This window comes from Chiloscyllium punctatum, chromosome 43 (genome assembly GCF_047496795.1).
Source record: "Chiloscyllium punctatum isolate Juve2018m chromosome 43, sChiPun1.3, whole genome shotgun sequence".
In the NCBI taxonomy this organism is placed as follows: Eukaryota; Metazoa; Chordata; class Chondrichthyes; order Orectolobiformes; family Hemiscylliidae; genus Chiloscyllium; species Chiloscyllium punctatum.
In genome coordinates this window covers 55457004-55474387 of record NC_092781.1, presented here as the reverse complement: position 1 = coordinate 55474387, position 17384 = coordinate 55457004, and positions in this window count along the sequence as shown.

The window sequence follows — 17384 nt, the reverse complement described above, 5'->3', positions numbered from 1 at the left end:
CCTTATTTCAGCGAGCAAATTTCTGATCCAAACCGCTATGACATTCAATGCAAAAACACCGTATTATACGCAATAGTCTATTGCGTGGTAACTAATCAAACGCTTTACGGAAGTCCATATACACGGCTTGACCTTCATCCACCTGTTTTTTCTCACCTTCTTGAAGAACGCAATAATCAATTGTGGCACGACCTATCCTTCACAAAACTGTGTTGGCTACCCCTAATCAATTTATTCCTTTCCAGCTGATTATACATCCTATTTCTTGAAATCTCTTCACAACTTGCCCACAATCGGTGGATGTCTAAGTTACCTATAATTAGAAGCGTTGCCCTGATTCCCCTTCTGACACAAAGGAACAACGTTCCCTATCCTCCAGTCTTCTGGCAATACTCCTGACGACAATGACGACATAAAGAAGGAAGCCAAAGTATCTGCAATCTCCTCCCTGGCTTCCCAAAGAATCTGAGGATAAATCTCATCGGGCCCAGGGAATTTACCTTAATTCGGATCTTCTCGACTTACTAAAATCTCCTCTTTATCAACCCCAATCCCAGTTAAATTGTTAGCCTGTATCTCCGCTTCATCAAAAGCATTGCGGTTTTCCAATATGGAAATTGACGAAAAGTATTTATGAAGTGCTTTCCCCATGTGCTCAGATTCCACACACAAATTGCCACGACTGTATTTGATTGGCCCTCAACGTAATCCAGTCATTCTTTTATTTCTGATTTACTTGTAAAACGTCTTGGGTTTTTCCTTCATCATATCCAACAACAACTTCTCGTGCACCCTATTGTCTCTTCTGAGCCCTCTTACGTTAGACATAAGTTTTCTGTCTAACTTATAAGTCTTATGACCGATAACCTAGACGTCTTGCCTTACCGTCGCATAAGCATTCTTCCTCTTGACAAGAGTTTTATATTCTTTGATAACTGCCTTCACCACGAATAGATATATTCTTATCAGGAACCTGCAGTAGCTGTTCCTTGATTAAGCCCCATAGGTCAGGTGTGCCAGTCCCCTGCAGTTTCCTTCCCCATCCTGTCCATCCTAAATCTTAACTGATCTCATCATAATTGCTTTCGCCCCCATTCCTACCTCTTTCCTTGCAATATATACCTATCGCTGCTATTGTAAACATAACCGAATTATGTTCACTATTGCCAAAGAGCTAACCTACCGACAAATCTAACTCGTTGCCGGGTTCATTCCCCAATACCAACTCCAATATGGCATCTTCCCTTGTTGGCCATTAAACATATTGTGTCAAAAACCATTCTGCACACATTGAACAAATACTGACCCACCTAAACTGCTTGGAACTATAGTATTCCCAGCTTACGTTGGGGAAGTCAAAGTTCCCGTTCGTCTCGCTCCAATCGGGCATCATCTTAGCCATCCCTTCCTCTACATCCATGGAATATTCCGGAGCCATACAGAACACTCCCAGTAGAATGAACTCTCCCGTTCTGTTTCTAACCACATCAAAAGTACCTCAGTGGATGAGTCCTCAAACTCAATATGAGTTATCTCATCTGCAGTATTACAACCCTTGTTTAAAAATACGACATATGCTTGGCTCTTTTAACATCTTCTCTATTCTTGCAGAAGCATCTCTATCCTGGAATCGGGAACAACCATTCCTTTCGCTCCTCTAGCCATGCCTCTACAACGACCACATTAAAATCAATGCTGCACTTTCACCCTCTCTTTGTTTCTGAGTCTCCTGTCATTGAAGCACACACATTTCAAACCAACATCTTGATTGCCAGTGCCCTCTCGCAACATTTCAAACCTATCCCTGACATCAGTACCCTCAACATCCTGTACACTGTAATGCCAACTCATGTTCCCAAACCTCTGTTGCGTTAGTATAAACACTCTCCCCGAATGGAGTTGCCAAATTTCTTCCAGGGTACTGGTCTCCCTCTGATTCACGTAAAGACCATGCTGTTTTATGAAGTCCCACATTCCTCAGAAAGAGCTCGAATTATCCAACAATCCAAAACCTTCCCTTCTGTACTGTCCAGCAGTCACGGGTTCTGCGTCGCATTCTCACTGTTCCTTACTTCACTAGCACGTGGCACGAACAACAAACCAAAGATAATAACTCAGTTTGTTCCTGCTCTCAGGTTCCATCCTAGCTATCTGAATTGCTGTCTCCAATCCTTATTTTTCTTCCTCGATGTGCCTATGTGGACCACAACTTGGAACTGCTCTTGTTCCCAATCAAGGATCTGGAAAACACGAGCAGAGACATCACGAATTGTCGTACTCAAGTGGGAACACACCCATCGCGAGTCTCTCCTTAGTAACCACAAAATCTCATATCTGTCCCAGGACTATGAAATCTGCAATGATTGAAGCTCTGCTCCTTTTCCCCACTCCGCTCTGAGTGACAGGGACAGAGTCTTCGAGAGGTAGCTCTGCTCCACAGCGTATCACTGGTAAGTGGTCCTCCCTGCAACAGCATCCAACATGGTTTACGTATTTTGAGGGAAAAGACCACAGGAGAAACCTGCACTGCCTGGCGGCTCCCACTTGATGGTAACCCAATGACCTTCTTCACGGAGCTGTCGAATAACTACGTAATCTGGAAACCTTGTTAATGACGCCCTCCGCCTCCTGAATGATTCTAAATTCATCCAGCTCCAGCTCCAGTTCAATGACAGGGTCCTCAAGGACCTGCAGCTGCGTGCACTTCCCACAAATATAGTCAGCAGGTACATTAGAGGTGACCGTTTCCTCCCACATACTGCAGGAGGAATATTCAACTGCGTGAACCTACTCTCCCACTGCTCTAATTTTCCAAATACACCGCTGAAAAAGTGAAACACGAAAGAAAATACATCACCTCACTAACCGATGCACTGATTTTTGTTTGTTTAGAGAAGGATTGCTGGAAGGCACCACAAGAGTAATGTTTAAGCTTAAGCAAATACCCAAATATGGAAACTCGTGACCTCTCTGACAGCCTCCTAATCGAATCTCCCACACATCCTGTTGGAACAACAATGGCTGGGTCGCGCTCAGAGGAGTGGTTTCGAATATTTTGCTTACCTTCCCGACACCCACTTGCTCGACGCTCGCGAACACATTACTGCTCGAAAAGCAATGGCGGGCACCGATGCTAAGGGTGAGTTTTACAACTTTTTGCTCACCTTCCTGTCACTCTCCTGCGCGATTCTCTATCGCCTCTTTCTCTCGCTCACACTCCCACTCTCTCTCATTTACCTTTCAGTCTCAATGAATCTATCGCTCTCCCTCTCTTTCCGACTTTATCAGACACACACACTCGCTCGTCCTTCTCACTCCCTCTGACCCAGTGATGGGAAAGATGTGGAGAGTTTGATGGAGGCGTGGAAGGTAAGACAGCTGTAGGGTTGTTGGGAGGAGGGAGAAAATTAGGGAGAGATAAAAATGAGGGAGACAGAGACAGCAGGGGTGTGAGAGAGAAAGGGAGGGTGATAAATAAGAATGACGGAGAAGAAATCGGGGGGTGAGAGATGGAGGTTGGCGGTGGTGTAGGATGAGTGAGAGTGAAAGGCAGAAGGGGAGAGAAATAGAGTGTGTGCAGAGAGACAGAGGGAAATAAATGACGAGAGGGGGAGAGCATCTGGCGAAATGGTGCAAGAGAGGAGTCAAAGGGGAAAGAGGAATGGAAGCATAGAGAGAGCTAGACGGATGCGATTGAGTGGAAATTGTATCAACGGGGTAGAAAGATGAATTATGCCCATGACCTGGTTGCGGTGGGTGACCCACAGGTAAAAAACATGCACAGGATGATTTAAACACAACTCTTGAGCACAGTCCCGTTCGCCTCCACTTCCCTGAGGAGCAGGGCTTGGGGCTGAGTCTGTCTATCTCAGCTCAGCTTTTTCAACACAATGACAAACACCAATATCGTTGGTTCTGCTGCATGGCACTTCACAATGAACATTTTTATTGCTGACAAATTGAAGTATTTGGTACAGCCAATGGGATGGTGCCTTATCTTGCTGATCATTGGGTTGAGAGAAACCTTGAAATACGTCCCTGTAATCCGCTGTGGGACAAGATTGAACAAACCAGCACTAACTTCAGTGTGTTATAATAGAGACAAGCTGCTTCATTGTTGAAACATTGAACTGAAATGAGAAACCCACGGACAGATTGATTATTGAGTGAATTTGATTGATTGATGAATTTGTGTAAAGCGGAATTTCAGCACTTGCTTCAGCTGCTGTCTGAACTTAGTCTGGGTGACTGCATAAATCACGGTGTTTGTGCAGCAGCTGAGGAGCTGCAGCATAATGCCCATATCCATCACAAAGAAATCTAGTCGCAAACTGCCATGCACAAACACTCGCATCCGGCTCCAAATAGAATACAGCATTAACGTTGACCAAAACAGGATGAAATTGGCCGAGATCACACACAATAAAATGATGGACATTTTTCGATTTCTCATTTCTGTGTCAGACTGAGCGGCTTCATTGGTGTGAGCCCGGAGTCTCCTCCGCGCTCTGCTGGCCTTTAAAATGTGTCTGACGGTGATAACATTGAGCAGCAGAATCAGGAGAAAAGGGAGACCCGGGGTTATAATGTAGTGGAGGAACTCGATTATAGCCCAGGCAAAAATGGAATCACCAGTTGTTCGCTCATGACAAAACCAGGGTAGGTTAAACAGATGATAGCGACCTCCGAGCATAAAATACCAGAAAATGTTCTTTAAACAGCTCAGCACAGTCACTGCTCCCAGAACCACAGCTGCCGTTTTCTCACTGCAATATTTAATTTTCAGCTTCTGGCAACAAATGGCTACAAACCGATCAAAGGTGAAAGTGACGGTGAACCAGACAGAGCAGTCAGTGGCTGCATAAAGCAGGACAGCGTGGATATTACACACGCGGATGGAGAACAGGAAATAAAACGATTTCTGAAATACGATGGGAATTTGTCTCAATATCAGGTCAAGGATAATGACCAGTAGATCCGCCACTGCCATCGCCCCCAAGTAACGTCTGACACATGAAGATAATCCACAATCTTTACAAAGCAGGACGTAGATCGTAACGACGTTAACTCTGAGGAAGCAAACACAGTATGCATCAGCCTGGAGGCAAATTGACCAGTTTGATTGACGACAGAGTGAAATTTTCGTACGTGTCACCATAATCAGAGATTTATTCTCATAATTGAAGCTGAAATTACAAATCAGACTTTCTAAATTAATGACAAAAATAGTCATATAAGACAAGAACGCCTCCCCACTTCCCCAAACACACAAAGACCCAGTCATAATAATAGATGGTTTCTGGAACATTTCTGCACATTCGATCACTCGAGATCAGACACAGGCCACTTTTTTTTCCATTTCCTAATACGAAGTGTGAAAACGTCGCCGTCCTGAAGGATTCTGTCTTAGTTCCTTGAAGACAAATGGAGGTGACAATTTCTGTCTTTTCATTTAAGTTATGGTTGATCCTGTGTCGGGAAGAAATGCAAACGCAGGAAAAACATACTCACCCCTTTACATGTGGAAGAAGACTTCAGGACAGTGTCTCCTTCTCCATGAAACAGCATCTTAACTAGCGGTCTTAGCTGTTGCTCTATTAACTTACGTTCGGCCAGTCACTAAAACATTCAGGGATTGAGTGATTCAGGGAATGTCGGGTGCAGAATATTTCAAAGAATGATGGAGACAGAATGTTCTCGGGAATGTCGATTGTAGATTGTTCTGGGGAATATCGGTTTAACGATGTTCTGACGAATTTCAATTCTACAATATTCCAGGGAATGTTGGGTTTTGAATGCTACAGAGAATATCAGAACTGGAATATCTCAGAACATGTCGGTTTTGGAATGTTCTTGGTAATGTAAGTTACAGTTTTCCGTGGAATGTAAGTTATAGAATGTTCTGGAGAATGTCAGTTTTGGAATGTCAGTGTAGAAAGTTCCAGGAATGTTCGTATGTAATGCCCCAGGGAATGTGAGGGATACAATGTTCTGAGGAATAGCCGTTACAGAGAACCGGGTGTAGAACGTTCCGGGGACTGTCAGTTGTAGAAAGTTTCCAGCAATGTCAGTTTTCGAATGTTCCAGGGAATGTTGGGTTTTGTATGTTCAGGGGAATCTTAATTATAGAATGTTCTAGAGAATGGCCATTATAGAAAGTTGCGCGGAGATTGATCCAGAGAATGTTAGGTACAGAATGTCCTGGGTAATGTCAGCGAAAGAATGGTCCAGGTAAAATTAGGTGTAGTATTTTCCAGAGAATGTCCGTTATAAATTGTTCTCGAGAATGGCAATTGAAGAAAGATCCGGAGAATATCAGTCTTATAATGTTCTGAAACATGTAGGGTGGAGAATGTTTTTGGAAATGTCAGTTATAGAATGTTCTGAGGAATGCTGTGTTCAGAACGGTCCGGAGAATGACTGCTGTAGAATGTGCGTACAGACTGGTCTGCAGAATGTCAGATGAGGAATGCCCTGGAGAAGGTCAGTTATAGAATATTCTGGGGAATTTCGTATATAAAATGCTGCGGGAATGTCGAATGCAGAATCCTCCCGGGAATGTCGGGTATGAAATGTAGCAGAGTCATAGAGACTCACATCACAAAGGCACGTCTTCCCATTGAGTTTGCTGAGACCAACTCAGCATCGTGGTGAGAATCTCTCCCCAAGCTCAATTCAACTGGGACTTTGCAGCAAAAATATCATTATTAAGACAATACATCAATCCTGATTTGTAGCATCGTCTTTTGTGATCGTCCAGATACCATTCATTATTCCGAGAACTCTCTCACTTCCTTTTCATTTCTGTATATTTGAGACGTTACGGGGGTAAACGCTCCTGTTAAATTTAAAACCAGGAACACAGAAAAGATATATTCCATGCAGTATTCTGCAAATATTCGAGTCGCCACGGACGATTCAAAGTAAAACTTCACAACTTTATTTCCTAAAGTAAAACAGCGCATAATTTGTGGGCGGCACGGTGGCACAGTGGCTAGCACTGCTGCCTCACAGTGCCAGAGACCCGCGTTCAATTCCCCCCTCAGGTGACTCTCTGTGTGGAGTTTGCACGTTCTCCCCGTGTCTGCGTGGGTTTCCTCCGAGTGGTCCGGTTTTCTCCCACAATCCAAAAATCTGCAGGTTAGGTGAATTTGCCAAGTTAAATTTCCAGTCGTGTTAGGTGTAGGGAAATGTGTCTGGGTGGGCTGCGTCTGTGTGGCCTTCTTGGGCCGAAGGGCCGGTTTCTATACTGTAAGTAATCCAATCTAATTAACCTTTATTTACAATTGTGATCTCTAAGCTATATTCACCTTCCTTTCTTTAATACTAGGTTGACAAAACGCTCAATTAAGATCGTAATTAAGAAAAAAACAGCAATGTATCTTAAAACCATAAAGGTTTCGGTTCTAAAATCTTCCTGCGTCTTTTTTTCCTTCTGGTTAGGAATTCCTGCTTAATTGATCGAATAGGTGCTTTTTTAGGAGAGTAATTTTTTATGCACACTGCTTAAATGCTCGGTCGTGGCACTTCACTTCCCACTTGTTCAATTTTCCCTGGTCTTATACTGAAGACCATCGGAATATGTCATCAGCCCTCAAGATTGTCAATATACTCGATTCAAACTTGATTGACGTTTGATGCATTTCGGGGATAATTTAAACTGGTTGCCCGAATTCGAATGTGTTTTTTGTCTTCAAACAAAAAACCAATCGAGTTTTTCAGCCCAGTGTTACATTGTTTCCTTTCTGAGAACACTTGGTGCTGTGTCCGGTAGGCTTTTGCTGTTAACTCTCTGAAAGTACACCCACGTCTTCATAACATTAGCACTCCCAAATCGAAACAGCTCTGGATATTGAGTTTCCAATCTCGGTCACTCTATAGCCATGTCCGTCTAATATCATTGAATATTATCCATTCACTCAATGTGAATTCCTTAGTCTGTTTTCAGAATAGAAAACACAATCTGATAGCATGCGTTTCATTCAGCATTTTAACCCGTTATTTCCTGCTCCATTTTCACCTTTTTTTCTCATGTTGATCCAGTCATGAAACTGTCAGACACCGTCATAATCACAGAATCAGGACTGATGAGCAATGTTTCATGAATCCCCAGTCATGATCCCTGGGTATATCCTGCCCCACTATCAGGCAGATCCATCAGTGCTGGGTTCTTCGTGGGATGCAGTCAAGAAAGGGGTTTCCCTGGAATTCGTCAACATTGATATCAGAACCCGGGAAATCTCATGGTTTTGGAGATGATCAAGGAAATAACCTGATGATGGACATCTGTTGACCTCCACGCTAGCTTTCAGTAATAACTCAGTTCCCCGTGCTGTCGAAAACAAATCGGAGGCAGCTCTGTCAGTGTCTCCACAGGCCCAACACTCATCGAGTAGGGCGAGTCTTCCAATACTCAGTAGCCCGACTACGAGAAGTGATGGGTCAACCAACAAGAGTGAAACATTCTCACCAAACTATTTGTCACAGATGGATCTGCCCCTAAAACGTTCTGTCAGAGCAATATGCCGACTGCCCTGGTGGAGGGCAAGTCTCAGCGTCATCTTGAAGTTATTGCCAACTGTCTTATGTGGCACTTTCCCCTGCGAAGTCGGACATAATTATAAGTGACTGAGCAAGTGGAAGCTGGGCATCCAAGAGGCATTGTGAGCCATCAGCAGCTGCGGCATCAATAGCCTTCCACTCATCAGAAAATCAGTAGTGGGCTGTTCACTGATGGGGTAAAAACAATGACTGCAGATGCTGGGAACCAGATTCTGGATTAGTGGTGCTGGAAGAGCACAGCAGTTCAGGCCGCATCCGAGGAGCTTCGAAATCGACGTTTCGGGCAAATCTCCTTCATCAGGAATAAAGGCCATGAGCCTGAAGCGTGGAGAGATAAGGTAGGGGAGGGTGGGGTTGGGAGAAAGTAGCATAGAGTACAATGGGTGAGTGGGGGAGGGGATGAAGGTGATAGGTCAGGGAGGAGAGGGTGGAGTGGATAGGAGGAAAAGGAGATAGGCAGGTAGGAAAAGTCCGGACAAGTAATGGGGACAGTTACTGAGCTGGAAGTTTGGAACTAGGGTGAGGTGGGGGAAGGGGAAATGAGGAAACTGTTGCCCGTTGCTGATGCATTTACTGATTCAATACCTGCCGATTGTCTACATCCATGATAACTTAGTTTCCTAACTACTTCGTGCCATCCAGAAATGTAGTTCTTTCTTTTCCATTTACCAAAAAAGATATAGGCAGTGATTACAAACAGTACTGGTCACTGTGTCACTGCCGTCCTTACTTTCTGTTAACCTGATAAAGAAGCTAATTTCACTCATTAATCACTGCTTCCAGCCCAGTTGCCATTCCTCCCCGTATTCCTGTGCAGCAGTTTCGGAAAGCGTAATATTCCTGTCCATTTTCTTTATAACAGGCATGAGATATGAAAAAAATCGACTCCAATTGCTGAGAACCGCCTCGAATGGCTGAAATATCCCATTCTGTGCCTTTTAAAATCTCTTGTTAGGCTGAGTAGCCTGCTGCAGCATAGATATAGTTGTGAATTATGCAGAAAGTATTGGAACCGTCAGTGAACACTCGGCTTCTTATCCAACTTGTCTTCTTAGCTGTTAGGCTCCATCCTAGGTTACACACTGGTGAATCTCCTCTGCACCCCACCCGTGCAATCACATTCTTCCTGTAATGTGGCACTTAGAACTGCACACCGTATCCCATCTATGGCCGAAACAAAGATCTGTCCAGCTTTTGTAATCAACGTCTCACTGAATGAATCGCTATCACCGCGGTCGCTGCTGCCTTCTCAACTCATCTTTTACCCTGCCCAGTTGCATTGAGGCACCTGTGGAGATTCACCCCTGAACATCCCAGTTTGCTGCCATTCATTGATTTCTCCCCTGTCTGGTTCCTTTTACCAAAATACATCACCTCATATTTATCAGAGTTCCATTCCTTCCGCCATTGATCTGCCCATCTTACTATTCCATCTATGTCTTCCTGTAATGTAAGACCTTCCTCTTCACTGTCAACCACTCGGCAAATGTTTGTGTCAAACTGAAACTTAGTGTTTACATTGGCCACACACCGCTCGGACGCGCCCCAACATGTACATCTGCATCTCTTATGAATATCACCAATAATAAGAGACACAGCACTGATTCCGGTAGTGGTGGAGGGGACACGGTTCTCCAGTCACACAAACAGCTTTCTACAACCACCCTCTGTCTCCTGCCACGAACTTGAATTTCGATGCAACATGGCAAGTCATTAATGAGTCCTTGCTTATTGTGTTCCACTTTACATGCGTGTAGAATATCTGGGGATTCTCGTTAATCTTGTCTGCGAGTAGGTTTCCGTTCATCTCTTTGACAGTTTCCTCAAAGTGAAGAATTTCCTCTTTATTGCAATCTTATGTTGATTTTTTTTCCTTGAATCAAGAATAGACAGCGAGAGAAGCATTCTATTTGTTTCCATCATGTCATATGCTTTGAGATTTCCTAAGTTTCACCTGTTCTACGAAATTCTATCGGTCACAAGCGAGTATCTTCATCAGATAATCTCGCCATCTGAGGGTCGAACATGAGAAATATACATTAGAGTTCCTTTGTGGTCAGTATACATTCTCTGATACTGGGACATGAAAACTGTACATAATATTCCAGGTAGTCTCAGCAAGACGCTATACAAGTGCTTCATGATATATTTATTTCTACATTCCCATTTCATTCAGTGAAGGCAAACCTAACTTTGACTTTCCATTGAAATGTATTTCTCCAAACACCCTTTACCTTTATTGCATTTCTGAAATCACCATGTAAGATCTTACAGAAAGCCTCCTGGAAATCCAAATATTCCACTTCCACTGTGTCGACACTGTCCAAGCTGCAAGAAACAACTTCAATTATTTCTTAACTTTGTCAAGTATGATTTCTCTGCCAGAACAACACACTGATTCTCTCCAATGTTTCTGTTAATTTCTGAATATCTTTTTTCTCATCTTTAAAGATGGATTCCAACAGGTCCCAACACAGAGTAGAAAGTATATGGAATAGTGTAGGTTAGATGGGCTTCAGATTGGTTTGACAGGTCGATGCAACATCGAGGGCCAAAGGGCCTGTACTGCTCTGTAATGTTCGATGTAGATGTCAAGTTCATTGGTCAACAGTTCTCCACATTATCTTTTCTTCTGTTAATAAAGGTTTGGATCGCGTTTACTATCTTCCAGTTATCTGCAGTGGCTTCGAGATTTGCAGGATGTCCAGAAAAATAAAACACCATCATCGACAGTGCGATTAATATGTCTATCGCCCTTCTATTCTGATGTTCTGATATGAAGTAAATCTGGTCCGTAAAACTAATAAAAGCTCAACCCAGCTGCTTTTTTTCAAATATTACCTTGTTACAAATATGAATTGATTTTGCATCTTTAGTTCCAGAAGTTCTTATGATCGAATGGCCTCTCTGGGAGATTTGCTGGATTTTCCTCCATGCAGGCTGATGCAAACCATTTGGTTCGTTTCTCTACTATTTCCCCGCTCTCCACGATATGTTGTCACGTCCCTATTACAAACTTCCACGGTTGATCTTGCTTTTATTTTGTCCTTTTTGAATTATAGACAGTATACTTTGTCAGTGTTTGTGTTTCCTGGTCGTTTGTAATAATGTTCGCATTTTGATTTCTTTATGAGTTTCATGACCGTCCTTTTATGGATTTTTTTTTCAGAATTCTGACGTTTCCACAAAGTCTGGAATTCATCTGAAGCCACTTCCTTTGTTTTAGCACAAGCTTTAGTTTCTTCATTTAACCATGGTTGAATCACCACCTTTTTTATTTGCCGTTTGTATCTTGGAAAACTATTTGCATATTTCAGAAGTAGCAGTATTTATACAAGTTATTGCTTGTCTATCACTTAATGTTATATTGTACTTTCACTCAAACGAACGAGGCCATCTTGTCTCCAGGCTTCCATGATGTTTGACCGTAATGCTCAAAAAGTCCACACTGTGTGCAGATGCTGCGTAAAATACAATATTTTCTTGTCAAATTTTCTCAACAGCTGATTCAGAGCAAGTTTACGATTTAGTCCTTTTGACCACACAACACCAAATCTGAAAAGCCTGGGATAGAGCTCGATTCACAACACTATCTTCAACCTACCTCATATACTCTTATGAAATTTATTTATCACTAAATTCGCAGTCACTTGGTTGAGGCAGTTCAGATTCAACTTGACATCATCCATTGAAATTGCAGCACTCAAGACATATACATATCAATTCCGTATAACGTGAAATGCACACAATGTGTGCAAAAGTTTGCGGTAAGATATATAATACACCAATGCTGGCTTCTCCATGCTATTTGTAAGCTCCACTCAAACAGATTCTATGGAATCTGAGGCACGTGGTCTGTGGCGTTATTAGAGATAGACTTGGACAAAACATTCGGGGACGCTCACCTCGACGCAGAGATAATCTGAAGAAATGCTGAGCAATAATGGGCAAGCAACAGTAACCTTCACAGCTTTGCCAGGATAAGTCTCACCGTATTCTCTCTGTTCCCTGACAGTCCCTCTATATCCGTTACAGCATCGAACCCTAAACGAGTCAAATGCTCCAAGACTCTCAGTAATGCAATGCAATCCTACAATCTGTCTCTGTCTCTCTGTCTCTCTCTGTCTATGTCTCTCTCTGTCGCCTGTACTGTAGTCCCCACACTAATAACACTGCATGATTCCAACACTGTTGACTAACTCCCCCTGGGCACCTCACCATCCAACCCACCCCCAACGTCTATACCAGCACTAATACTTCCAACATGAACATGCCCACCTTCACGAGGTCCCTCCCTTTCTCTCATCCCCGCAGAAACAGCCTGGAAAAGGACAGAAGCACACAAGTCGGGCGGTGGAATCTCCACTATACGTTCGCTCACACTTCCCCATCTTCTCCCCCGCAAACCCAATGTGTATTGAACCCTGGGAAAAGCCAGAGACGACCACAAAGAATTGTATGGGGATTGTATCGCATCCACGTCCCACCAACAATGTTCAGTGTCGAAACATTTTCACTTGAAACTCTCTGTCGGTTCAAAAATTTCTCTCCTTCCTGATGCAGCGACAGAAATACACAGAGACGTATGGAAATACCCTAACATACTAGTACTCACAGTACATACATGGAGACAGACACGCGCACATGTAGATGCAGAGAGACATGCATAGTATCAACATACAATAATCACGTACAAAGATACAAAGCTCAGGCAATGATACAGATGGGCAGATGTAGACACATAATGGACAGGCACGTCACCTTATCGACACATTGTGCCACACACAGACTCAAACACTGGTATCTTTAAGACAAGTAGGTCCTTTTTTTATTCATAATAGGACAATGGCTTACAGAGTGAAAGCAAAAGAATGATTTTCAGAATCATATAAGCCATTGTTAATCAGACTAGATGGGCCGACTCTCCTAATTTTGTTTCTATTTTATGCTTGTGTGGTGTCAGGCTATCTTGTCTTTATTTGCGAGACACGAGCTGAGGCTGGGTTTGATACATCTTTGATTAGAAAGAATCAGTGGTGACAGGCTTGGAAAGTTAAACAGTTTACATCTATTCCTAATTATTGTGCTCTTATGTTTCAAAACAGGTGGCGATTTGATGTTAGATTAACACAAGTTTTAAAATGATGTCTTTTGGATCTTTATGGTTATGTTATCTGTAATGTCCTCATCGTCAGGGAGCAGTGAAGATTTGGTTAATAAAGGTATTCATGGCTGAGCTCGACCAATCTTTTCGGGGCTGGAGAGTTGATGTTTATTGAGTTTAGATTCGAGAGGCATGGTCAGACATAAGTGGATGGTGAAACAACCCTCGGATGGTCAGACGCAATCGAATGGTCAGACAGAATCTGATGGTGAGACAAGTCGCATGGTCATCACAACACGATCGTGACACACAACTGGACTTTCGGACACACTGGGATCTGCTATGGGCATTCCGAATGGTACAGCCTATTGCCCCATTGAGACTGTTGCCCCAACCCCGTGTTTCTGTCTCCCTATGCAGTCCTCGAGGTCGCGACCGAAGTAGATGACGAACCCATTCACACAGACAGGATCGTTGCAATGAGACATGAGGAGACCATTCTGCCCCTTGAACGACTTTCGCAGGAATAGAGAGTGAAGTTGTTTACCTCGTTGAGTACATTACACAGCCCGGAAGGATGCTATTCAACGCGGCTGCGTTGCTAAAAAGGACGCTGTCAATAACAGGAAACAGAGAATAGTGAGTCTGCAATTTTGACTTTGACAGGGAAGGTTAGTGAGCGAACCTGTAGCAGAAATGACATACGTGAGTGGCCTATTTTGGCAGACCGGATACAACAATGGTGAACAAATGAAATGGAGAGGGTTTGCAGACCTCTGTGTCAAAGATGGTTTCCGTGTTCCTGGTTCATGTTGCATGTGAAGCCGCTCTTCAGATGCAGCAAGTGATTTGGAAGGTAAGTGAAATGATGCTGTTTCATGCAAAGGTTATTAGGTTCAATCCTCGGAATGTTTTATTGCATGTGCACAGGGAGAAACTGAGGACTGCAGATGCTGGAGATCAGAGTCGAAACATATGGCCCTGGATAAAAAATATCATCCGAGGAGCAGGACAGTCGACTTTCCAGCATAACCCCTTCATCACGAAACTGACAAAAACGTTCAACCCTCTGCTCCTCCGATGCTGCCTGACATTTTCTGCTTTTTCAGGAGCACACGTTTCGACTCTGCACTCGTGCAAGACACTGTGCACAGTTCTGATTCCCTAAAAGAAAGAAAAATGAAAAAAAAACCTTTCACTTGTAAGATTTCCAAAGCTGTTTGGCTTTATATGATACGAGAATGAAGGCTTTTTGATATGAAAGATTATCAGTTTGGGTTTTAGAAAAGAAATAAATGACACACGAATTTGAGAAAAGTATAGTAGATGAATAGAAATTTTCTCTTGTCAGGGAGACTAAAACGAGGGAATCTTTTTTAGGAATCATACATATTGATTTTGCGCAGATATTATGAAAACATCAAACGATTTTGACAAAAAAAACCGTGCATTATAAACATATCATCAAATTATGAAGCGGATTTTAAAAATCACTAATGAAAGCCACTTGGTATGAAAACAGCAATGAAGCACCTGCATATAGTCAATAATCATACACTCCATAGAATGTTCATGAAGCGTGGACATGGTCCAGTTCAGTATTCAGTTGATGTTATTGTCTGTTTTAACACACAGAGAGGAACAGCAGCCTAGTGCTCCCTAACTCATTCCTTGTTCCAGCTGACAGCAAACTTTGATAGCAGAAAATTCCTGAGTCATGTTTTCCACTCGTGGAGGATTCCTGATGAGGATTCATTGGAATCTGCCCACTGCTAAAGCAAGGGAATACAGCCAAATCCCACCGTTCGAGGAACAAATCCCATAATCAGCAGCTGATGTGAGAAGAAGGACCTGAGAGGGCAGAATAACAGTTGGGGCTTTCTGTCATGATCCCATTTGTTATGATTTAAAGGATTAGGAAACTCTGGAAGGCTTTCATTTTTCTGTTTGTCTTAAGATGTGTGTGTGCGTGTGTGTGTGTTTGTGCACGTGTGTGTGTGTGTGTGTGTGTGTGTGTGTGTGTGTGTGTGTGTGTGTGTGTATGTGTGCATGTGCCTGACGGATTACAAGTAAAAGGCCCCAAACTGAACTTATATCATTGGCCTTATGACGAAACATTGAATTTTAATGTTGCCAGTGAAGGACTGGATCTGCAAAATCGACCGGTGGACCTGCAGCATGGATCAGAACACATACAAGAAATTCAGAAAAGGCGTCCAAGTGGGAATTCCCTTTCCCAGAAGTTTATGGTGCCTGGGCGTTTACATTCACTGAAAGTTGAGTTTGTTGAACATTTTAAAGACAAGTGAATGAAGGCAAATAGAAAGCAGGCAGAAAAGGGCTGCTGAGACTCACAATCAGATCAGCTCCAACCTTCGTGTCTGGGTAAGCCATGACAAAGTTTCCAATGACACATACCTGCTCCTCAGTCCGATGCAATATTTAGCCACTAAAACCTCCTGCACGGGAGCGTATGAAGGCCAGTTGCTCGAAACGCCTGCTTGGCACTGAATTAGGATATCACTCAGTCCCTCAACACTGTCACACACGTTTTGGCGTTTGTTGGAAATTGTTATTGGAAAATCCAGTCTGGTTGCAGAAGACGCCAACTATCTCTTTACAGGACGTTTCCTCTCATTGTGCTTCAATTGTTGCTCATGTTGCAGATCCAGATTCACTTTGAATACAGCCCCCATACTTCTCCCAGATATTGCTCCCAAAGTACTTGCCTCTCTGTGACTATAGCATTCGATATCTGAACGTCCTGCAAAACAGCAATCATTACATTTTCAATGTCCTGAATGTAATTCGGATGCTGAATCTTGCTGTGTCGTTGTGTAATATCATGGCTGAACAACTTTGACATCAGGTCCTGTTGAATACACAATTCTTCACACGCTTCATCTCTCCAACAGGCCCAACTTATATCTCCCTCCTCATTCAATATTTCCTGTGAACCAGCTGAACTAACTCTTGACGAGAGAATACCTGACATTCACTATACTCTGTGAGAAGAAATTTCCTCCAAACATGTATAAAAACCTATTCCTATGTTGAAAAGACGTGGTCACAGGGGTTGAAATAAGAGTAAAGAATAACCTGAACCAAGACAATAGTTGATCAGGATGATATCAGAGATCGCTAACTAAATTGAGTAAAAGGGCATCAGGCGCAATCTCTCCACTGGCTGGAGTCATTCAGAGGACAAAGGAAGATGTTCGTGGTTGGTGGACATTATTCCTCTCTGTTCCAGCACATCTCCGCAGGAGATCCTCAGCGTAGCTTCCTTGCCAGGAACATCCTCATCTGCTTCATGAATGTCTTTCCCCAATCATAAGATAATAAGTGTTCGAAACAACTGAAGATTACACCATGTTCAGAACAATTTACTCTCCCCAACCCCTCAGTTCCAGAAACAATCTGTGTCCGTATGCAGCAAGACACGGACAACATTCAGGTTTGTGCTGTCAAAGTGTCGGGAACATACATATAACAGCGCTGCCAGTCACTTCCACAATTAAAAGTGGAGCTCATTCGGCAACTTAAGCTGGTTGTACACAAATATAAGGAAGCCATTCAACCCATCGAAACTACTGAACAAGATTATTGACAGTCGATTCAATACCCCTGCTTGTCACACAGGGAGAGAACGAGTCTATTCAGTGTCTTGATCTGTTAAACTGGGACAGGCATAGCCTGGTCATGCTCTTGAACCTGT